Genomic DNA, 25791 nt, shown 5'->3' on the forward strand with positions numbered 1-25791 from the left:
CCACCTGCAAAAGGGACAGCAAAATTTTCGCGAGCGCCAACATCCGAATCAACCACCGGACCGAGCATCGCATCATTTGTATGCAGCCAATCAGGACCTAAACAACAGCAACGACGAGAAGTCTACCAAGGACCCGGCGGCACGTACGTCAGAGCACCCAGAATTAAATTGAAGATTCCAGGTTTCAAAGATACTATTTTCTTAGTAGATACAGGTTCAGACATATCTTTAATACATGAAATGTTTATTGAAAATCATAACTTACTAAAGTTAGACGCAATAATTGTATCTGGAGTCACTACGCACTCCATAAAAACTAAATACGCGGTAGTAGTAGAGGTATTTGAAAAAAAACATACATTTCATGTATTAGATGATCATTCGCCAGTACAGCATCAAGGAATACTAGGTATTGATTTTCTCACAGCAAACAATTTTATATTTTCAAACGAGCGACTAATTCTAAGCGGAAAAGAATTTAAAAGGTGCGATAAACCGCATCCCGATAACGTGAAAAGAAAACAAGACGTGTTAGTAATATTCAAAGATGACACTGGAGCGATCACGAGAATGAATGACTCTAACAAACCTATATTGCCGTCACACTTACATTCTGAGATAAAAGGCATTGAAAGTTTTTACGAGACATCAATCTATCCCATTTCAGAAAAGATATTAGATAACACGCGTTTAGAACTATTGAAAGAAAATACCCGTCTTTCACATATTCAAGAACATTCCAGCGAGATCTGGGATATCATAACGGAATTCCATGATATTTTTACCTTACCAGGAGACCCTCTTCCTCTTACTAAATTAATTGAACACGAAATTAAAACCTCGGACGAAATTCCTGTTAACACAAAACAATATCGTTATCCTCCAATACACCAAGAGGAAATTAAGAAACAGATTAAAGACATGCTTGCAAAAGGAATTATACAGGAATCAGATTCACCTTATAATTCACCCCTTTGGATTGTACCTAAAAAGCAGGATGCTTCTGGTAAACCCAAATGGAGATTAGTAATAGATTTTAGAAAACTTAATGAAAAGACCATTCAAGACGCTTATCCGCTTCCAAATATAGACGAAATATTAGATCAGTTAGGTAATGCGCGATATTTTTCTGCTTTTGATCTGGCATCGGGTTTCCATCAAATCGGCATGCATCCCAAAGACATTCAGAAAACAGCCTTTTCTACTCCAAACGGACATTATGAATACACTCGAATGCCCTTCGGTTTAAAAAATGCACCTCCTACCTTTCAAAGAATGATGAATCGGGGCTTAAAGGGATTAATTGGTAATAATTGCTTAGTTTATATAGACGACATAATAGTTTATGGAAAAACAATCGAAGAGCATAACAAAAATTTAAGAATATTATTTGAAAGACTTAGACAGGTCGGGCTAAAATTACAACCCGATAAGTGCGAATACCTCAAACCGGAACTTGAATATTTAGGGCACGTTATTTCGGAACAAGGCATACAACCTAACCCTAATCGAATCGAGAAGGTAAAAACTTACCCAGTACCAAGAAATCCGAAAGAAATCAAACAATTCCTTGGGCTAGTCGGTTACTACCGTAAATTTATCAAAGACTTTTCCAAGATAGCGAAACCGTTAACACGATTACTCCAAAAATCCTCAACCTTTCAATGGACTAACGAACAACAACATTCTTTTGAATCTCTCAAATCCAAGTTAATAACGCAACCTGTATTATCTTATCCTGACTGGAACAGACCGTTTGTTTTGACCACTGACGCATCTAATGAGGCCATCGGGGCAATACTCTCACAAGGAACAATAGGCAAAGACAAGCCATTGGCTTTTGCCTCTAGAACGCTTAATAAAGCAGAGACTCGATATAGCACTACGGAAAAAGAATTACTCGCGATTGTATGGGCGACAAAACATTTTAGACAATATTTATACGGAAAAAAATTTACAATCGTAACGGACCATAAACCTTTAGTCTGGCTAATGAACGTGAAAGATCCTAACTCCAGATTAATGAGATGGAGACTTAAATTAGAAGAATTCGATTACGAAATTGTTTATAAACCGGGAAAAACTAATACTAACGCCGACGGACTGTCACGAATTCCAGTAAATGCAATCGATTCCTATCTTTCCGATGAAGATATCGAACACATATTATCAGACATAATAAAAGAGAAACGCGAAATTAAGATTGCTTTTAACAAAGATCCAGTTCCGGGATGGTTAAATATTGATCCGAAATCTGTCTCCTTGGAAAATCTCTTAACTTTAATATCACCAATCATTGAGGATACAAATGCTGATCCTGACAAATGGACGTTATATTTCATAGGACCTATTAATACCAAGACACGAAACACTATAGACGCTTTAATTAACACGTACAACTTGCAGTCTAAAACTAAGACGATAATAGAAGAACGACCGTCTCAATGGTTTGAAGATAAGTTTCCACTACCAACTCCAACGAACGAATACTTACCTGAAAACGATTACGAAATACAAAAGGGACCATCATCTTCTCCCTCAATTCCATCCTCATCCAAACCAAAAGTGAATAAACAAATAATAGTAAGAAATCAAGTCGGTAGGCAAACCAATAAAACAATATTATTTATCGAAACCCCTCCTGAAATTACTAGAGAAAACGAAGTTTATGTATCTCCTCACGCAACTCACAGACAATTAAGTATTCAACTACATGACTTTTTAACTGAGAACGATCATCATCTAAATATAATACACGATCAGAAGGAAGTTAGTAAATTGATTTCAGTTATCGACGAATATTATCTTGGAGACAAATTATACATTTACGTTTCTCAGTATCTTCCAGAAATTAAAAATAAAAATGAAATTATATCGGATGCACATTCCGGCATATTAGGCGGTCATTATTCAACAGAAAAGACGCTTCAAAAGATTAGACAAAAATACAATTGGCCAAACATAACTGTTGACGTCAAAGAATTCATTGACAAGTGTGAATTATGTCAACTCAACAAGCCAGGTACTCAAAAACCTTACATCTATTCTTCTCCTGATATCCCACAAACTCCAAATGACAAAATATCCATCGATATCATGGGACCGTTTGAAATAACAAACAGAGGAAACCGGTATATCCTTGTTACCCAAGACTACCTGACACGATATATTCTCGTAGAACCTCTAGTAGATAAATCTACGGCCGCGATTATTAGAGCCTTGTGGTACTCCTGGCTCAGATATTTCGGAAAACCTAAAGAACTACTTTCCGATAACGCTTTAGAATTTACTTCTAACGAATTTAAGACACTTTGTGATAAATTGCATGTAAAACACGTACTAACTTCAGTTTATCACCCGCAATCGAACGGAAAAAATGAGAGATCACACTTAATACTAACCGAATATATTAGACATTACATTAACGAACAAGAGCAATGGGATATGATACTACCCCAAGCAATGCTCACATACAATTGCACAGTTAATAAAAATACAGGCTATACGCCTTACGAGTTACAATTCGGTAGGGAACCAAATCACATCTTCAGTGAAGAAGATGAAAGGGTAACCCTTCAAAAACAAATTGAAGACTCACGTCTTCAACACGAAAATAAATTGGAAGAAGCGCGTAGGAGCATACGCGACTATCAAAATTCCAATATTCCTATCAAAAATTACGTACCAATTGAAAGCAATGAGTTGATTCTTGTAAAGAATTTCAATGCCAAGTCATTCGAGCCACAATGGAAAGGTCCTTTTCCTGTTGTTCGACATGACAAATTCATAACATATCATATTAGAGAAAACGGAGAAATTAAACAATATCACAGAAGTGATATTAAACCTTTCGTTTCAGGCAATAGGAATGGATCTGATACGAATCATTCCGATACTTCTTCTCCTGATTCCCCAGGGTCATCTTACTGACAATGTAGAGAGAGAGAAGTTCAAGATCGCTCAGCTAGATGATAGTGAAGTAATTTACCTTGAAACTTTAGATAAAGTAAAATTATACCACGAACAATGGAAGATTGTAGTAGGATATGATTTATCGGATTTAGAGAAAAACTTTGCTATACTTAAAAAAGCGTATACTGATTTACTTAACCATTATTGTGTTAGTGAAAGGAAATGGATATGTTCCTCCCAAAAACGAATAACTAAGCGATTAGATCAACTAAGCGAAATAGAAAACGAAGTAGAGAACGTTCAATATTTAGCCGGATTTCAAAAGTTAAATAGAACCAAGCGCGGATTATTTAATTTTATAGGTGAAGTCAGCAAAACATTATTTGGAACTTTAGATGATACCGACGCGACCTATTATAATAACGAACTAGATAAATTGTATGCGAATCAGAAAAATGTACAACTAAGTACATGCAAATTCAAAACACTTTATGGATCCAACTCCATACAAATCGGGATTGGATTGGTATAGCTCCAAAAGAAGAGCTGGTGCATGTACTTTGTTCCGATAAAATACCTCGTAGAGCACGAGTCTTTCGAAATTTTATACTTCATTTAGAACCAGATTGTACAGTAATTTCCAATACAGCTACTTTAAAACCTGACAATATAGTTGTAGACGAAATCGAAATACACAAGACTATTCATTTAATAGACCAAAAATCAATTAATGAGACACTTTTTCAATATCAATTAACAGATATACCTATGGACTTAATAAAAGAAACTCATATTGAACCGGAACGATTGCAAACTTTAGGCAAAACTTTAGAAGAATTAGATAACATAGCGGAACGAATATCAACACATCAAAGAACCATTACATGGAAAGAAAAATTTATGTATTATCTTCAATTGGCAGGATATATAGCCCTTGGCTCCGTCCTGTTTGTATTTCTTTATAAAATCGGATTATTTTCAAGCATTATTTATCTATTGAAACAGCTGTGTGGAAATTGCTATAATCAGTGCAGCTTTGGAAATCGCGCACCTACGCAACATGTACATTACACGCCTCATGCTCTACATGTTAATAATGAACTAGAACCAGCAATTAGACGATTAGTCCGAACCAAAATTTGAATAAACCTCAAATTTCTTTATAAGGAGGGAGGTGTGAGCATCGTCCACGTATTTTAGGAATGCACTTAGACAGAATTAAGATATATTGTTATTAAGCATAAAACTACTTATCATCTACGGAATGCACTTACAGAGGATTAGAGATATACTCCTAATGTATATTTTCCATTATTCTGTTTTTAAGAAATACTTTACATTGTTCTCCTCTGAGTGTATGGAATTTCCCTTTTTTTCTAGTAAACATAATACGTCATTCTACCCATATAAATAGGGCACCCTTCGACGACAGAGTCAGTTCTCTCAGTTAATAGTTCACAGTACGTAGTACTCAGAATCACGTAGTTATAAGTAATAATTGTAAAAATTTGTGAAATAAAGTTTTTTTTTTATAAGAAGAAAAACGACGATTCTTACAATACATACGTAATGTATATACATAATGCGATTTTGTTACAATTTTGAGCACTTTGAGTCTTCGAGATATTTGATTGTTAAAATATCAATTAATTTATTACATAAAAGTATTAAATTATAATTGTCTGAGAAACGGAGAAAAATTGTATATTATTTATTATGACATATTATGAAGTTTCAAATATCTCGAATAAATTGATTTTTCAACTCTTATACCTTAACATTTTTATGTACAGAATAAGGAATCATATTATGTTAAAATATCATATTACGTTAAATATAATTTTACTTAAAAAAATAGCAAAGACCTTTATATAATCTTGAAAAAAATTTTTTTTTAATTATTTGTATGTGTGTGTGCGTGTATGCTTGCACGTGCACACGAGTATTTAGAACGTCTGGTAATAATCGCATCACCTCTCTTAAGCAGGTTACTGTTTAACCTGCAGCATAAATCACCTGAGTGCCGATTATTACCAAATATTGCAAAAGTATAAATTTCAAAGCTACTTGATTCGGAGATTTTATTCGAACATGAAATATTGATAAATTTTCGAAAAAAAAAAACCGTTCTAATCGAGGTCTATCTTCATTCTAGTGACACTTTTGCAAGTGTGTACATGTATGCAACCGGGAGGTCGCGATTCTCGCGTGTCACGGCGGCATTCTCGTGCAAGGAAAGTGGCAGCGGCGCCGTCGCGCGCGCGGCCTCCGGCGCAGACTGACAAGGGGGATGAGAAGGGGGTAGTAAACATAACCCAGATTCACAGCCGGTGGCGCCCAACCCAAGAGGGAGGTAGGAAGAGAGATAGAGAGGGAGAAAGAGAAAAATAGACGAGGGCGAACCAATAACCTAGCCTAATAGTATTGTGGAAGTCAACATTGCTTCTCTTTCTTCCCTCCTCTTTCTCGAGCAAAGGTCACCCTAGAAGAGTCCACGGGCTGAGTGCCGGTTCTATTTATAGCGACCATTATCTCTCTCTTTCTACCCTTCGTTCCTTTTCTTTATCCTTATCCTCACCACCTCCCGCTGCGTCTCTTTCTCTGTCTCTCTCCTCACTTTACCCTTTCCATTCTGCGCTTTCCCTCTCTCGTCTCCTCTCAATATCCTTACTGGACCCCACAAACATCATCCCTGATACGGTTCCATCTCTCTGCTTGCCACTACCACCGCCCGCCGGTTGTCGCGCAGCCTCGTCCTCCCACGAAAGACCTATGAAGTTATAAATAACCTGGGCTCTCCTCACCTTCCCTCCATCCGCAACTCTCTGGTTAGCGGATCGAACGGCGGGAGTGGCAGAACGGTCCCTACCTGTTAGCCTACGACAATGACAACGGCGACGGCACTGACGGCCGCCGCGCGCCGTAGGGAACGAATAAATCTGCTGAATGCGTGAGAGAGGAGGCATTTTTTGCATTAAATTCTTTTATCACTGAGGAAAATTATGGAATTCAAAATTCAATTTCTTTTTAAGTAGATTAATGAGAAAAATATTTATTTAAGAATAAAATTTGCTTTAATTAAGTTTAATAAACTTATTTCATACTGATGTAACAAAATTAAAATTTATTTTTTATTTACAATAACTGATTCCTTTTTTTTCATTGGTATAACGTTTGTATCAGTTGAGATTATTCAATCACTAGTCATTAAAAAAAAAAACAAATAAATAAAACTCGCACTCGAATTAAGTTTTCTGAATTTTAATTTAAAAATGTTAGCATTCCCGTTTATAAAATATTATACGAAATATTGTGCTATATGTAACAATACCATTTTCTGATTTTTTTTATATACAAATGAAAATAAAATAAAGTAACATGCAAATAAAATGAAAATACAATAAAAATGTAATAAGTATGTGTTAACGATTTTAGCATAATACTTCATTGTTTGATGAAGATATTACGTATGTGTGTATCTACGATTTTAATATTTTTTTTTAATGAAATATATGAAGGAAACAACTTAAGTGTTAATCATATCGAATATAATTTAAGATCGCATATTATAATTTAATGATGCTTATTTATTTTTTTTTACATATACATCTTTAATGAAATTGTTAATGATATCAGGGTATTCTGCGAACCTTAAATATGAAGACGACGTTCTGTAGCGTTTTGTGCCAGTATTTCGCACGATTATAGGTCATACGCGTGAAATCTCGGGATTTCCCTTGGCAACATCACGATTGTGCTCCACCCATGGGCGACCACCCTTCCTTCTTGTCGTATTGTGCTGTCTTTTTTGTCGTGTTTCCCGTGAGTCAGAAAACGGCGCCACCGCGCGCTGTCACAGTGGCGCCAGGCCGCTTTCTCGCCAAACAATTTTTCTGTCAGATCCGAGTTTCTTATACGTACACACGATTTTGTAGCCGACAATCGAGAATTAATCGCACGATAAACCATATCAGCACTAAAACGTGATCTTTTGACAATTATTTTCATAAAATAGTAATAGAAACAAACACAATTGTATTTAATGAATTTTTATGCTTTCTCTTTTTCAATTTTGTCTACTTTCTTTTCTTTCTTTCTTTCTTTTACTGTCTTCCTTTCCTATCTTCTTTTATTACATAAACAAACGTAAATGCATATATCGCACTAGTAATTGGCAATTGTATCTATATGTTTGCGTTTACATCTTTTGGCGAATCAAAGGTAAAGTTCTAGAGATAATCAGAAAGATATGATTGAACATAAGGCGCAAAATGTAGATCTAAATACAGTCTTTGAGGCATTATCTGACAGAATGGCTCAATATTTATAATGATTCAATGGCGGCTAAAAAATAGACATAAAAAAATTTGTGAAATCGATTAAAGAGCATCATAAAAATATTATTCCTAATCCTATAGACTTTTTAAAAATTTTTCAAAAATCCATCAAGATGATGGATTCAACATAGCAGAGGAAAACATTGTATAAAATTTTTTTCGACTTGAAGTAGAATATTTAGAACGTTTATTCGTATTCCTACAATCTCTTTCTCAAACTCCAGGAAAATGGTATGTCATCAATTTTCAAGCATAAAGTAGCAGATTTAATATGGGAATCAGAAGCATTGAGACATTTTCATAACAATACAAAAATTTATCAATATTTACGTTTCTCTCCATCATGTTAAATTCTTAATTGAAAATTTTCAAAAAGTCTAGAGGAACAGAAATAACATTTTTGTGATTTTCTGATCTATTTCTCTTTCTTTCGCACTGTTCCTCCTTTTAGCCATATTAGGTCAGTAATTTTGAATATGTTCCGCTAGATAACGTCTCAAAGACTATATTTGAATCTGACGTGGAGAATGACCCATATATATAAGAATTTAAAATATAAATCTATATTTACAAGTATTAAAATAACCGAGAAATTTTTTAAATATAAAATTAAAAACTTTTAGTATGTTCCTCAAGTTGGAAATAAATACCTGCAACTGGCTCAATTCTTAGTATTAAATATCAATGCGATATGTTTAAAGGAAATTATATACGGAAATGTAACATTCTTGTAATAATTGTATTATGAAAGCGATTCGATTTATAAATAAATAGAAGAGAGTTATGTATTAGAGATTATACAATTGCAATTGTAACCCCTCCCCTGAAGGAAACAATAAATAACCTACATACATATCAATGTAATATTATAATAGATATACTGATATAATACTCGGATGATAGTAATAAACCCAGGTTTTAAATACAGTAATTATGATACGAAATTACAGTGTCACAGTACCAAAAATCAAAATATGGTACTGATTTTTTATGTTGCAACGGTATCAAATATCAATATTAATTCTTAATACTATAATAGTAATAATACTGTACTAAAAATCGATATTGATTCTTATTACAAAGGTAAAGATCTTGGGGAGGGGGGGGGGGGGCGCGCTCTAACAGGAAGAAAGTGTCGAACCTTATGGTAGCATTACTTATCTATATACCTATGTGATATTCTTCTTATGGGTGTTTAGCCGCGTATCTTTCTGACGACAGAGTCCCATACTGTTTCACGCTGGAAAGCAATCTTCAATTTCAGTACAGATGTGATACTGAATATTTAATGATAGTATATTAAGTATATTCTGTATAACTAATGCTGGACATATTTCTTGTATCAATTTTTGTACGAACATGATGATGAAAATCTATCGACAGTTTATTGGTTCGGTCAGTACTTATGCTCAACATATTTCTTTTGTCAATTTTAATACAATATAATATTGAACATGTAGTACTGAAAATCTACCAGCAGTACCTACTTACTAGATCAATACTACTATACAATTTTGATCCACATATTCAATTAGTAATATATAACTATTGTTATTTTAAAACTAGTTGTCAGTATTGAAATATAAAATCCATTTTTCAATACAAAAACAATACCTTGTCAGGATTTAGTGCTGGTTTAACGTGCTCTATTTCTACTTGGGTATGTATTGTAATACAAAACATATATTACACGACATTATATAATATTACAATTTTTCTCTCTATGGAATTCTATAATCTCTGTCTCTTTTTTTCTCTTAGGAAATGGCTCAAGGTATTTAGGACACATTCAAAATTATTTTTGTAGTTCAAGATATTACTGGTATCGACGTGATGAAAGAAAATTTGTTTAAAGTTCCGTGAGCAAGGCTCATTGCATTTTACTGCCTTTTCTCGGCTTTTTTCACGTTTTATGTTTCATCCTCTTCATTTTATCCATCGCGCTTTGTCTATCGCGTTAGATTTTTAAACTTTTCTCTCTTTTTCTCCCCCTCCTCCATTCTCTCTCCCTCCCTCTCTTCCTCTCTCTTTTCCCTTGTCGACTTACATATATATGTCTTTGTCTACTGTCCACGTTTAGTCTTTTTCACTATACGGTGGCATGAAAACGTCGGCTCGTCGGATGAGCAGCGAATATTAATGCGTGTTTTTACACGTGTAGACGTTTATTTTTGTCCGTATTTTTAGCGGTCGGTATTTTCGAACGATTCAGTCACTATTTTCGTACTAGTACACATATGCGTCCGTTGTATTATTGCGAAAGAGTATCCGTCTAACCAAACTCTTCAAGCAATATATATGCTATTTCTTCGTTTCGTTATACTATCCAGCACAATAATCAATATTGTCAATCTGCGGACAAAGCTTTAGATGTAATTTTATTTTGAAAAAAACATGTATTTATTCTATAAATCATATATATTTTGAAAAAAAATCTAAAATAAGAGAGAGAGAGAGAGAGAGAGAGAATAAATATCTCTATTTTTAAACATTGCTTTAAAAATATGATTACAATAAATAATTACTTCAAAAATATATATCACAATTTATATAAAAACTAGCTATGTCCTGCCACGCGTTGCTGTGGCTCTCTATTCTTATGCTACGTTTTTTTCAAATTTTCTTTGCTTTCGTTGTTTAATTTTCAAGAGCCTTGCTTTACTGTTGCTCTTTTTATTTTATTTTTGAATAAGCATTTATCTATCTTTAATAAATCTAATATTCATTTATTTACGTACTTCTAACTTTTTTTTCTAAAAGCTGCCATGGATTTAGAAATCCATTCAAAAGACTGTTTTAAATAAGTTCCATTTTTTCAATAAAATAACAGCCATCTTTATTTTTCTTATTACCTTAATTTAAACACAATAGAAACATTCTTCGCCTCTCCTGGTCTCTCCCGGTCTTTCCCCGTCTCTCCCCGTCTCAATGTGTCAAAATTTCAATAATATTAATGAAAAACTATTTTTTACACTTAAATTATGGCCATCATTTTTGAAACACCGGTATATCCAAAATCAAACCCCATAAGAACACTCCCGGTTACGAATGCAACGTTGTGTTAAAATTTCAAAGCAATTGGTGAAAAACTTACGGAGATCTTAGATGAGGAACAAACATTTACATTTTTATTTATATAAATTAAGAAAAATAAAAATAAAAATTTAACATTCTTTTACATATTTTTCTTCTAAAATATTATATAGCTGCTATATAAATAAGTGTATTTATAATAAACTATGTATTTATAATATTTTTCTTTTGTGTGACAAAAAGAAAAAAAAAGAGGAGAGGGAGAGAGAGAGAGAGAGAAAAGAGAATCATAAAAATATTTTACTTGAAAGAATACAAATTTTTTGTAAGATATTTGTTACAATTTCTTTATTTGTTTTGCTTTGAAATCAATAGATAGCATATCGATAATTATTTAGATTTGTTTAAATTTTTTTATACCATATGAGATAAAAAGTGACAATTCGTAGAAACACGCCATCCTGATAGCGATCCGTTTACGACGATATGTCGACGTGATGCGTGGTTTTTAAAACGCAGAATAGTCGGCTTTTTAAAGACACGTATTTATACACTTCGGACCTCATGCTGAGATCGAGACAACTCGATGCGATCCTTACTTGCGTCTGATTTTCCGCGTGAGCCGACTCGACTCTGAGATTCGCGTTTCCCATTGAAGTTAATGCAATTTTAATCAGTATATATGCAAATTCGAAAATAAAAACGACATAATTTCAATGAATTAACATATTGATACATAAAATATAATTCCTTTTCAATTATCCTGATATTTTTTCCAACGTAAAAACGTATTACCAAAAAGTACAATTTTCGTTGATTATTTTATAATTTAAAAAATTTAATTTATATAGCCACTGTTAATATTAGATAAAACATAATCTCTGTGCAAACCGCACAGGATATGTTAAATAATTTGTTGTACACAAATTACATTTTGTTTCTAGTATAAGTTATCTGACTCTTATGCGAGAATTAACTTATACATATAAATAATTTTTTGTAAATTTTTGAAATTTTTATAAATATATTTTTATATCTTATATAATTTTAATAATCAATGACCGCGCACACCATATTAGACAATGTTATTTCCTAGAATCTATCTTCGTAAAAAAAAGTAATTTAATAAAGGTTAATCAATCTGTAATAAAATGTAAATATGTTTACCATGTTTTATTTTTTAATATAATTTTAAGAGATTTATTTTTACTTTCAGGTAAGTGTCAGCAGTTTTCGCATGCCTGGCTGTCACGATGGTGTCATACCAAGGGGTGAAAGGGCTGTGGCTAGGTAAGCAGCTAAAAATAAAGTTAGTACATCATATCGAGCGATCTGCTATAAATAGTTCAAAGCAACTGAGAGACTCTGAATGTATTAGAGTCGCCTGACTTGCTGCATCACCTTTTGCACAAATAATACAAATACATCGTGACTCGCATATTATGCCACGTTGGAATTATTTTGTTATCTCGCTTCATATGCTCATAAACGAAAGAAGTATGTCCTCTCGAAAATATTGTTCAAAAACTGCTTCTTTAATGTAAATTACAAAAACAGAAAGATTCATTTAACTTTTATTATTCTAGACTAATGTGAAGTTCAACGCAATGATCACAAATGTGACAGCTTAATATTCTCCCTAGAATCATGAAAAGTATGATAAAATTAAAAAGACAGTAAAATTTTCTTTATATTCGACGCTTTCGTGAATATTTTTATATTCTGAAAAGACGCGTGATCGCTAATCCACTGAATGACTTGAATAAAATTGACAATTTTCCAACCGCCTCTTTTACATAACAATACATATGCATGAGATGTTACACTCCATTCGGCCGATGTGTTTAACGATATCCAGCCCAATGGATCAATAGAGTTTAGGGCGGGCGGTAGCGAGGGTTGATGGTAGGCGAGAGGAAACTCGCTTAGCGTGACCTTGCTTGCTATTTTTAGAACACGGCACGTGATTGGAAGATAGCTCTTTTTTTAGCCGTCGACTGAAAAAAAATAGATTTCGTCGATCGAATTAGATCCATGGGAAGGAACATGCTTGTTAAAAACACGGGAATGCATAATGTGCAAGAAATTCGTCGCAAGAAAAGAGTATAACTTTTCCTTCTTGTTTTTTAATTTTATGAGAAGAAGTGCTTGTTATCATTGAGCCATAATCCATAAGTTTTAGAAAGAAAGTATCCTGTAGAGCTAGAACGTCATATTAAAATTGTATTTTTTAATTTTAATTTAGAATATAAAACAGAGAAGAATGTATGTAAAGGAAGAAGTGATGTACTAATTTTAATATACATTTTTTAATGTATAAATTTTAATAAGTTTATACATATATATACATATATATAAATTTAATTAAATTTATTATAATTAATACAGCCGTCCGTAATCAAATTGAACAACGTGATTGATCGAAACCTTACGGTTGTGGGAAATGTATGCCACAATTTTTAGATTCAGAGAGAAATTAAAACGAGAATCAATAATATTAAAAAATCATTAAACGTTCACTGAGCTATTTTTTTTTTAATGCAGCCATTGTCGCGATTGGTCGTTTCCCATAAAATGAAAATAGTTTCTACGCAGAAATAATGTAATGTATCATACAAAATATTGCGGAACCGGAAGAAACCAAATTTTCTGGATAATATTTTATTAAAAAAAATTTAGTTAGTTAAAAACTATCATTTTCTAGGAAATGACTTTATCTGTCAAGAAATATTGATACTATATAATAATAAATTTTCAAGAATTTTTTATTAGAAGAATATTGTTACTTAATACTTAATAATATATTTTAAAATTTTCGCAAAAGTATATATTTCGCAATTTTTAATATATTTATATACATCATATTTGGGAATTTTTACGACGTCTAATAACAATAATAAGAAAATTATTATTATTCAACAATTCCGTATTACATTTCAGACAGCAGAATGTTCAAAATCAGGACGTGTCTCAACGATTAAGTTAATAAAAGATATTTTTTAGATATGTTTTAGAAATATGACTAAAAGACATCTTATACAATTCTTAAAGTTGAGACGTCTTAAGTATTATCTATCTTATGATGTCATCAACCAATCACAGAGCCATATTAACATTTTTTAAAACTTTCTTGAAATAAGATTTGAATCTGATTACTGACCTTAATGAAGTTTTTTGTCCTGATTTTGGACATTGCTGTTTGGGATTTAGTACTAAAAATAAAATTTCTTTATTTTGTTTTCAAAGTTAAACACTTTATATTTTATAATTAAAGGTAATTATGTAAATTTAAAGATTTATGTACTTATATGTACATTCATACTCGTATTTAAATAACTGCATATATACATTTTTGAAATAGTAAAATTATTTTTACACACAGGCGGCCAACTCTTTTCACATGCTTCTGGTTTTTAAATTGTAATTGTTTTATAAAAGTTACAATTTTTTTTATTTCGGCATTTGTGCTATTTTATCTATTATATTATCATTATTAATCAATCTGTTTATCATTATTAATAAATCTATTAGTTAAAATTAGATATAGTAAATTACAGATGATTTAACAAATGTTTGCTGCATACATATTCGCAGATTTCTTCTAACACTTCTATATTAATTATTAATAGAATTATTTTTAATTCATCGGCAATAAACCAATAATTATTATATTTATCTTCCAGCCTATGAAAATAGCGATGCTATTAACACATTACTAAATACATTTTAGTTGCAATATTATCGTTAACGGTCGTACAGTAATTTGTATTATAATTTTATTGTTTGAGTCACATTCTTCTACAATTGAACACAACACATTGACGAATTAAGATATTAAATTTTTAATTAAAAATTTTTAATACCACCTTCTTCTCTACTCGCTAATATTTTTTTATATACGTTTTACGTCATTTACAATTTTCATGCGTTATTCATAGATGTGTTAGTTGCGCATTTGATGTTAATTCTTCGATGAAGACGCAGATCGTTCGATATTCTTTCACAAAATCGGAATTCCAGTTTGAATTGCATGATCAGAGAGCACGATCTCGGACCAAATGTCAATTTACGCAGCAGCATGATTAATTCAAATGAGCGAAATAGTACTTACTGATTCCACTTGTTCGGTTTATGAATAATGTGATCAAGGAAATATTGAATAAATGTGATTCTTATTTCAAATTTAGATAGATATGATCTAATAGACTCAATCTTTCAAAATTGCTCTTGCAATTTTCATATAGATCAGATCTTGTAAGTTTTCTTGGAGACGGATCATTGTTATATTATTATTTTTTGTCATAAGTAAGAAAAGAAACGTTTCTTTATATAATAAATTCTTTGGTAATTATGTTTTATGTTTCAGATTAAATTTAAAAAAATTACTAGTAATTTTTTACAAGAAATAAATAAATTTTAATATTTAATCATCCTCTATAAATTCTAATTTTAAACGTATTAAAAACAATTTTATAAACATTGTAAAATTGCAATTTCTACATACACTAAGAAAAAATTCTCTTTTTAGTAAATATATTTATTAAAATTATTATATTGATTAAAATGTATAAAATTTTAATATATTTATATGTATAGGGGAAAAGGGCATAAGATGGTAATCTTAAGGTTTATCTATTTTTCCTAATTTATGTGATGGTGTAAAAATAATGATCTATTTTTTTATATTCACTAAAACCTTTTGTATCATAAAAATTAAAAACTGTTAAATAAATTAGAATTTTAAGAAATTTTGATTTTCTTAAAAACATGTCATCTTGCCCTCCTATGTAAGTAAGATGACTTTCAGTAGCAAAAAGAGTCAAATTAAGTGACATTTGTAACCTATCTATTGTTTATCTATATAAACACCAATCTTCTTATTTATTTAACAATATATATTTATTATTATATTAATAGTACAACTTTATTTTTTTTTAATAACGAAATCAATAAATTGTATATGATAAAATTTACTTACAGATTACCAATATAACCAGTATCATAAATTACAAACTTAATTTGCATAACATTAACGCAATTACGTTCGTTGCAGAACATAATCTGCACGTACAAATGCATCATCTGGCGTCATTCGTCATTTTATCCACAGTCATATTCATTTATTTATTTAATAAAAATATTACACTGCGAGAAATAAAAAATATGAATACATTAGTATGCGCGATTTTAACTGTATTATATCATGATTTTATTTAAAAACTAAAAGTGTTTACTATATATAATTACGTCATTCTCTATAAACTAGTGCCAAAAAGTTATGCATGGGTGTATTTAAAACACATTTCTTATTATATTATCCACTTTTGTGGACCGATTGAAACCAAACTACAACAGATAATCTACTATTATCTAAAGCCTTTAATGAGTTCAACACCGGGACGAAATCTATTATTAGTTTAGAAAAATTAGCGCTTTGTCATCTTACCCACTTCGTCATCTTATCCCTTTTTCCCCTATATAAATTACTTAGAAAAATTATTTTTAAATATTAAATATTATTCAATTATTATTCAAAAATTACTAATTAAAAAAATAAATTTTATTAACTTTTAATAATTTAAATTACAAAGTAGTTTTTTATTAATTAGTATAATTTGCTTAATAGAAAAATTATACTCTTCAAATAAATACAAATCATTTTTTTTAAATGTGTTCACAATTGTAAGTAAATACTTATGTACATTGTTTACTAAATTAAGGAAGTTTTTTTCTAATATAATACACAATATATTTTTCTCCATGTAATTTATAAAGTATCAATGAATATTTTTAATGTTTATAAATTTTATTGATATAAAAATACATTCTTTACGATTTATTTAATTCGATTAAAAGCCTAAATAAATAATACTACGTGTGTTTTTTTCTTCCTTGTAGCATGACCGTGCGATTCGATAAGTAATCTGTGCAGTGTCATTAATGCCAGTGGTGCGGTTGCTGATTATTGTACGTTTCGGTGAATTAAAGCATAGAAAACAAAGGGCTGTGATAAGAAAGCTTCCGTGAGCAGCCAGCCGCAATGCTCACGGACTTCCGACAGCATGCAATGCATTTTTAATTCATTCATATTACTATACATTCTTTGTATTGAAATTGGTCTTGTGTATAATTTACAGCCTTCTGCATCAAATTTTTTTTAAATTGTTTTCTAATTGATGGGATTTATTATTCTCTAAAATATGCATCACTAAATTTTTAATTTGAACAAAACACTTTTAAGTATCTAAGAAATAAGCATACAAATGCATATGATTTATTTATTTTACAAATTGATCTATAATAATTAAAATTAGTTTCTCTGCAAATAACAAAATTAACAGAAAAGTTTGATTTCTGACAAAAATTTCACGAAATTGACAATCATTTTTTTAAGAGACATCTACAGAAATAGCCGCATAATTGCGTTTGATAGTAAATTTAAATAATGCATTAAAAAGTTAATAGCTGAGTAATTTGTGAACATATTGCCTCTCTCACGTGAATAGACATAAGATAAATAGAAGGATATAACTGATCGATACACAGTGATAATATACAACGTCCTACGTGATTTTAGACACTTCCAACAATTTAAAAAAGATTGAAAAATGAATATGTTTCATGCAAGCAGACTTGCGATAAAAAAATTAAAAAAATTTTTAATAAAAAATCAAGATTATCCCTAAAATTTTTTAAATATAGCATTATACAATTTTTTAAATAATATTATAGGGATTTTTAATACAAATTCAACACACTATCGAGAATATTACTCTTATTGAAATTCTGCTCTTTTTAAGAAATTGTTGTATATAAGAAAAATATTGATTTTTCAAGCGCATAATAAAGTGAGCCCTTAAGCATGCTTTTGGGACTTAATCAAACTTGTTTATTTATGACGAAGAAACAATGTTGAATACAATGATGTACCAATCGAACCGTCTATTTAACGTAACGCACGTTTGCGTCGCGTTCCGTTCGATCGGTTTGTGCCATTTGCGAGGAATGTTTGTTTTCGACACGAATCCCGAATATCCGCATTGCCCGTTTCAGTCGCAAATTCGTGTATATTCATAACAAGAAACACAAGAGAAAGGAAGTCTATTTTAGGAATGCGAAAGGAAGAGATGAAGAATATAATAAAACTGCGTAAATTAGAACGGGAAACTCTCTCACGCCTAACGTATAGTGTAATGCGTAATGTTTATTTTATCAATAATTAAATGTTGAATTTATTTGTTAAAGTAAATGTAAGTAAATTTCACAAAAAATCTAATATTTTCAGCTCAGATGTAATATAAAAATTCATAATGCAATTAAATTATTAATATTATTATTATACATACAATAAATTATTATAATTATAATTATTATTATTATTATTATTATTATTAGTATAATTTTCTATTATAATTCAATTGTCATTATTGATAAATCTATGCAATGTGGCGTGAGAGTTGCTCATCTCCTCTCTGTGCCAAAGATTCAAATCTAAATTCACCCAAAACATTAGATTTTTAATTAATTACCATCTCTTAGAAAGCAATGGCAAATTACCGAGAGTACCTTTGCCAAGATAGTCATCGAGCATACACAAGCATCAAATAGAGATATGATTTAAAAAAAAACTTGATATGAAAAAGAAATTAAGTTTTATTGAGTTTTATAATTAATAACAAACACAAATTTTTATTTTAACAATTAGAAAAATGCAAAACACAAATTAATAATAATTATAAACCTGAGAATTTTAATTTATGCTGTATACATTTTTAAGTTTTTATCGTGGTTTTAAGTTACTTCAAAAAATTTATAATCCTTGGTATACTCGAAGTACAATTGGAATTAAAAAAACAGATAATGGGTCTTTCGATAATAATTAAAAAGAAAAAATATTTATACCAAGTATCTATATGAAATTATCCTCTCTAAATCATATTTTTTAAATAAACGATTCAAGTATGTCAACTCTGAAAATTTTTCTAAAAAAATATATTCTAAAAAATCTTTCTAAAAAAATACTTACTTAACCATTCAAAAATAAATTATGCAATTAGCCAGGTATTTGATTAGACCAGAGTTAGAAATTACCACGTTATTTGTAACATCGCTACTTTTACCTTTATTTTTTAGTAATGATTACTTTTTTTTCTTCTATAGTAACGATAAGGTCGTCACATTTTTTACAATAATGCTAACGAATATTATCATTACTTTTATCATTATTTTATAAACATACGATACATGCGTGCATGAATTTGTCGCGATTACAGTAACATAAATGATTGAATGCCATGCTAAAAACAAGATCACAACTTTGTGAAAAAGTAACGATAACGTATTATTTTAGAATTGATAACGAATAACAGTAAGAAATTGCACTTAGCGAAAAATAACGGTAACGGTACTCGTAATTTTTATAAGATAACGTTTCTCAATCCTCTCGATTAGATATAAAACGCAAAAGTATCTTATACAAACATTTTATACATAAAATTCTAAAGTGTATGCAATAAAAACATAACGCATTTACGTATATAGGTATATAATATTAGGTATATAATATTACATTTTAACGTTCCATAAAAACAAGTCCGTTGCGACCAAAGTGAGCAACGGTAAGGTAGCTCGGCAAAAGCTTACAACAAGTGAATCCCATCAGATTTTATTACATTATTCGCGTTTACCTCACAGTTAGCCGGAAGCGAGACGAAGAAGCCGTGGCACCGGAGCAACGTGGGCCGATCCTGGACGCGAAGGAAGGAACGCGTAGATGATGTGGACACAACAATGCTGGATCTCTATAAATAAAATCGTGCCTGCGACGGCGGCCATGCGGCGGCGCGGTGGTCGCGCGCGTGCGCGGGAGACACGGGACACGGGGTGCGAGGTGGTGCGAGGGCAAGGTGCGAGGTGCGAGTGGTGCGACGCAGCCGCGCGATGCAGTATTCCGCAGTACCTCCTTGCGTATCGCGTGACGTATGCCTGATCGCTGCTGCCGTCGTTACCGCGCTCGATCGCCGTGCTCCGTTCCCGCATCCGTCGATGCAATCTACGTCCCGCGTGTGTAGCAGCGAGTCGCCGCGAGTGCGTTTCCCCGAGTGCAACAACTAGCAACATTGCTCCGCGCGCGCCGCGCCGCTCCGCGCCGCGCCGCGCCGCGTCGTGTCGCCCGCCGCCGTCGTCGATGCGGATCGCGCACGCTCTCGCGCGTACCGCGTCGTCCGTCTCTCGCTGTGAGTGACGTCGCAAGTCGGGGTATATCATCGTGTGCCTGTGACTGACGAAAAATGACAGTTGCGACCGTCCGACGTGCGTGAGATCGTGCGGTGCGGGAAGTCGGGTCGCTGCGAGAGAAAGAGAGAGAGAGAGAGAGAGAGAGAGCGGTGCGAGAACGGAGAACGCGGCCCTGTGTAACGTGAATTCGAAGTATCATCGGATCTGTCTCCCTCTCTCTTTCCCTCCTTCCCTCTCCTCCCTCTTTCCCTTTCTCTCTCTCCACTTTTCGCGTGTTGCTAGAAGCTGAATTGCCTAGTGGAGAACTACGGAGGTTTGGAGTGAACACTGCACGAGAGGTAAATGGAGGAACTTATCCTTTTTTTTCGTGTATAGTGTGTGTGGGTGTGTATGTATGTATGTGTGTGTGTGCGTGTATGTGTGTGTGTGCGCGCGCGCGCGCGCGTGTGTCGTGTGTGATTATTCGGGAACGCGATCGCGGTTGCCAGCGCGGCGGCCATATTTTTGCGATTTCGCGGAGAGCGATGTCGCAACGAGCGAGAAGCAACGACAGGTCGTCGTTGCTGGGATCCGCGGGGGATTACATATTGCCCTCCTCGTGCCCTCGCCTTTGCGCTCGCGCGGGCGCGCGCGCGCGTTCCGTGCGATCTCTATGTTTCTCGTGCCGCACCGCATTCCAGAGAACTTTTCACTCGAATAAATACGCTTGACAGTGCATGTCGTGGTGCAGAGATAGCAAATGGAGCAAAGGCGAGAAACGCACACATCTCCCTCACCGTGGGTGATGCGCCTTCGCCTAGCTAGATCCGTCGCGTCGGAATATTAATGGACGGATCTGTACGTATGGCGCTTCTGTTTCGCGATAATACGCCTCTTTTTTTTCCTCCGCGGAGAGACGAACGTCAATGCCTCGCGAGTGGACCGATAAAGGTCCACGGCGACGACGCGAGACGCGTTTTCACGTCCCAGTCGAGTCTCGAATTCAAGCTACTGGGACGAATTAAGTACAGTACGAAAGAAAAATCACGGAGTAACGGGAAAATCGGGAAAGCATGATTGTCGCGCTGAACGTGTGTGTGTGTGTGTGTGTGTGTGTGTTTGTTGTGTGTGTGTCGGTAGCAAAAACACGACGTACACTCGCGCGACGATCCGATTGCGGGAGAGGGTCGATAGGAGAGAAAGAGTGAGGCTGCCCTCTCGGGTGGCAGGAAAACGCTCCGCATGCAGGAAACACCTGTTGTGTGCAACGCCCACGTTCGGGGTTCAGAGTCGATCGCTCACTTACGCGTCGCCGAGAGTGGGTGCGTGGCAGTCGGCTATTAAAGATGTATCACGGAATTTCGCAAATAATTGCCAATTGTATTTTGCTGAAATGCTCATTAATGTACGTACATTATTTCTGTATGTGGAAAAAAAAAGAAACTTAATCTACCGTACCGTTTTAAAGAAGAGTTCTATGAAGCGTATACGCTCCACTGTAAGAAAATTATGTAAAATTACATAATTTATAGTGCAAGTGGTTAAATACATAAAATTTTTTTTTTTGTATTTTCACTTCTAATTGTGCAAATATATATAATTTTTTGTTTGATATAGAAATACATTTGCATAATTAAGGATAACAATATTTAACAATTTTTATATATTTCACTATCCATCGTGGAAACTTTATACATATTATTTATGCAATTGTGGCAATCGCATTGCCACTTACCCGCGAAACCGAGACAAGGTCGAGAGTAATGTTTGGGAACATAGATGACGAACGATAATAACGCGAGCACAACAAAGACCGGCAACGAGCGAAGACAACAATATGATTTTGAAATGGTCGGAAATAGAAACGGCCTAAAATTAGATTTTCGTGAATTTCTTTCGTGCCGCCAGTGCAGAGAGATAAGAAACGCAATGGAAATTGCGACGAATGTATCGAGCATTCGATTGTATATACACGAAAATAGAGCAACAAGCGATTGACACGATATATTTTATTAAATAATCTCGTGAGTTTGAAATCGAGATTCTCAAAAGATGCGATTTCACTGAAAGGGGAACAAAGGATCGAAAACGATGCCGGGCGAAATAAAAGTTTTGTCGGCATTAAACTCAATATAGATTGATTCTAATTTAAATTATCTATTCCTCACTCCCACGCACTAATCACTAAATAATTTTACATATTTTTTTTACAGTGTCGTCTGTAATTGTGCTCTTATTATAAACAACGCACATATTGATTTATCTATTATAATAGCCCTTACGTAAGAACAAAATAAGAAACACTAATGTAACTAGAATTTTTAATATAGTCTACGAAGTACGATCAATTTATCGTGTAATTTGAGAAAAAAATTGTCTCCAATACGTGAATTTCGAGAAAATGTTATTCTTGGTGATACGTACCTCCCGAAATTTAGCAACAATGCACAACTACAAACAAAACGTGCATATGTATCATCACTAATGAATGTATAATAAAATTATAATACTCTAAAAATTACAATAGTAGTTGTCAAGCCAGGATGACTAACCTTATTATTTAATGACGAATATAATTCATAATGTAATTTAATTTATGCAACAATATAACTTTTCTTTCGAAGAAATTGCTGATAATTTACTAATATTATCTAAAAAATAATAATGTTTTAGACACAATGTTTTACCGAGATTAAAGATGATTCAAAATACAAATGTAGCGTTTTATAAGTTGGCATTGGCATCAACAAAACGCTTCTATACTTTATTAATTCCTTCAGAATTATACAATAATTTATTAAAAAATTAGTAGTAAATTGAAAATTAAATATGATTTTTTTTGTTCGGAATCCTATAATTTACAATTATTTTGTTATTCTGAAACTTATCAAATGATCATTTAACTAAGGAAATGTTATAATACATTTTTTTAAGAACTGCCACTTGGAAACCAGGCGATTTTATAAAACATGAATAAAAAGTAGAAAGGATTGATCAAGTTGTATCAACGAATCATGTGCTCTTATTTAAATTAACAAATGTATGTGAAAACTAGAGTTTATATTTTATTTCTAAAAGTTCAACAAAAAGTTCTTTAATCGTTTGAATTAGTAATTTGAAAAGCAGCACAAGTAAAAAATCTCATTTTTAGAAAATTTGAAAAAACTATCTAGCTCTTATAACTGCAGTGTTATAAATAATTAAAAAGTGTCTTATTTATACATTAATCTTACACATTAAATGTATGGAACATATTAATATTCTTAGCCTTATTCCCAGAAAGAAAATTAATTTCAAAAATTTCTTATATTCTTATATATATTGTTTTTTAATGAAATAAACATTTTGGTACATATAAAATTTTAATTAGGAAATTCTGAAAATGTAATAACAGATTATTTTAATAATGCTTTAAAATAACATATTTTATTCTAAGAGAAATATTTAACTTTATTGTTTAAAAAATGCACAATTTGTAGAAAAAACAAATTTGTAACATTAAATTGCAATATGCTAAAGTAATTTATTATTTCTCACGTGAATAGTTTTATAGACCATTTTGATATCTAAAAAAAGCATGTTTGATTAATATATTTTGATTTAATTAATATATAAGATTTGAAAAAAATTGTATATCTATCCTCTTAATTCTGAATACTTTAACATCACAATTTTGAAAAAAAACTAATTTGTTATTTTTGTAATGACTAATTTCCAATCCTAATTAATCTTGACGATGTGTATGAAAATATTTTAACATTAATATTTTAATATTAATACTCTAATTACGCTTTAATATATATATACTCATCAATCAATACATACTGTAGTGGCGCACGCCAAGTGCATGTATCTGACAATAATATTATACACCTTGCTGTCTGAAATGGCAATTGATTTTTCTCATCAGGAAGATTGCAGAACATAATCATGCCCTGGTGAAAATATAAATTGCAGCGTAAGTTGAATGTAAGGGAAAGATAATAGGAACGTATACGAAACTTCTGTAAAATGTAAATTGAAACAATGAAATGTAAAAGAAGCGTTGTAAGAACTACTTCTTTTACATTTCACTGTTTCAATTTATGCTTCATAAAAGTTTCATTTACATTTCTATCACTTTTCCCTTACATTTGACTCACGTTCGGATTTTTATTTTCACCAGGGTATAATTTGATAGATGTAACATTATTAATTTGTTAGTCATTTATTTGAATATTTGGAAAAAAATCGTCATAAATATGCAGTGTGTATAAATATGCAGAAATTAGTTGGATTTGCAAAGGAATTAAACATAGTACAATTTATGATATATTATTTTATTTTTAGACATTTTTAGATTTATATTTCTAAATTTGTTTTTTGTTTTGTTTATTGTTGCATTGAAAAATACAGGCTTTATGATAAAAGATTAAAATGTAAATTATTTAATTAAATTTACTATCCCTGACTTTATTTAATAGAAAAAAATTGTAAAAATTACTAATCTCTAACACTAAAAATATATATGGGGATGATAATTTCTTATTCCTAATAGAGTTTATAGGAACTTAATATAAAATACATATAACTTAATATAAAAATATTTTAATTAATAAATCATACTAATCACAATTAAAAAAAAAACTAATGGATAGAAGCTAATTGAAGAGAGAAAGAGATTTGATCTACTATTTTGTTTTATTTAAATAACTTATCAAATATTTATGTGACGATTATTTTTAATTTTATAGCAAGTTTTTTTAAAATAATTTTGTTACTGTTGCGACTGTATGTAAAGTAAAATTTTTATGTTTTGGAAATATTGTAAAAAATTACGTTGTATATGGCGGTGGTATGACGATTTACTTTGCTCACTGCTGAATATAAAGAATCAGCATTTTTATCCGACCTCGATGAATGAAAAGCGGCTGTATACACGACGTGACGATCGAACGAGTTCCGAGTTTGATCCATCGATTTCAGACGTCACTTCGTACGACGAACGTCGTTGTCATTCAGCGGTCAACGAACGGATACGATGTGGCATAAGCATACCGAGAAAGATTTACGCACGCGAGTTACGTTGCAACAACAGCAATATATAATAACGATTTGTCGAATCAAATGTTCACGCGTAGAATTGAAAATGACAATATTTCGGCATCGTTACGTAAATGTTTTCTCGCGTCCTCACGCGCACGAAAAACGAATCACTTGACATTTGCATCGCTCATAGACACATGATTAACATTTCGATAATCTTATCTGACCGAAAATCCATAAATAATATCTTACTAAAAAACTGGAAATA

At 32.2% G+C, this 25791-nt stretch overlaps 1 protein-coding gene across 3 annotated transcripts in view; it reads left to right on the plus strand.

Annotated features, from left to right (window-relative positions):
- Window positions 1-20239: 20239 nt before the first annotated feature.
- Window positions 20240-25791, plus strand: part of LOC105833781 (histone deacetylase 5) — a 90959-nt gene continuing 85407 nt past the window's right edge. For 2 of the 3 annotated variants that reach the window (XM_028194446.2, XM_028194445.2), the window contains exon 1: window positions 20241-20857. The gene's annotated coding sequence lies outside the window, so the exon portion shown is untranslated. Of the gene's footprint in view, window positions 20858-25791 lie in introns of all 3 variants that reach the window. The other variant, XM_012675757.3, reaches the window with a different exon arrangement.

Source organism: Monomorium pharaonis, chromosome 2, assembly GCF_013373865.1.
Source record: "Monomorium pharaonis isolate MP-MQ-018 chromosome 2, ASM1337386v2, whole genome shotgun sequence".
Taxonomy (NCBI): Eukaryota; Metazoa; Arthropoda; class Insecta; order Hymenoptera; family Formicidae; genus Monomorium; species Monomorium pharaonis.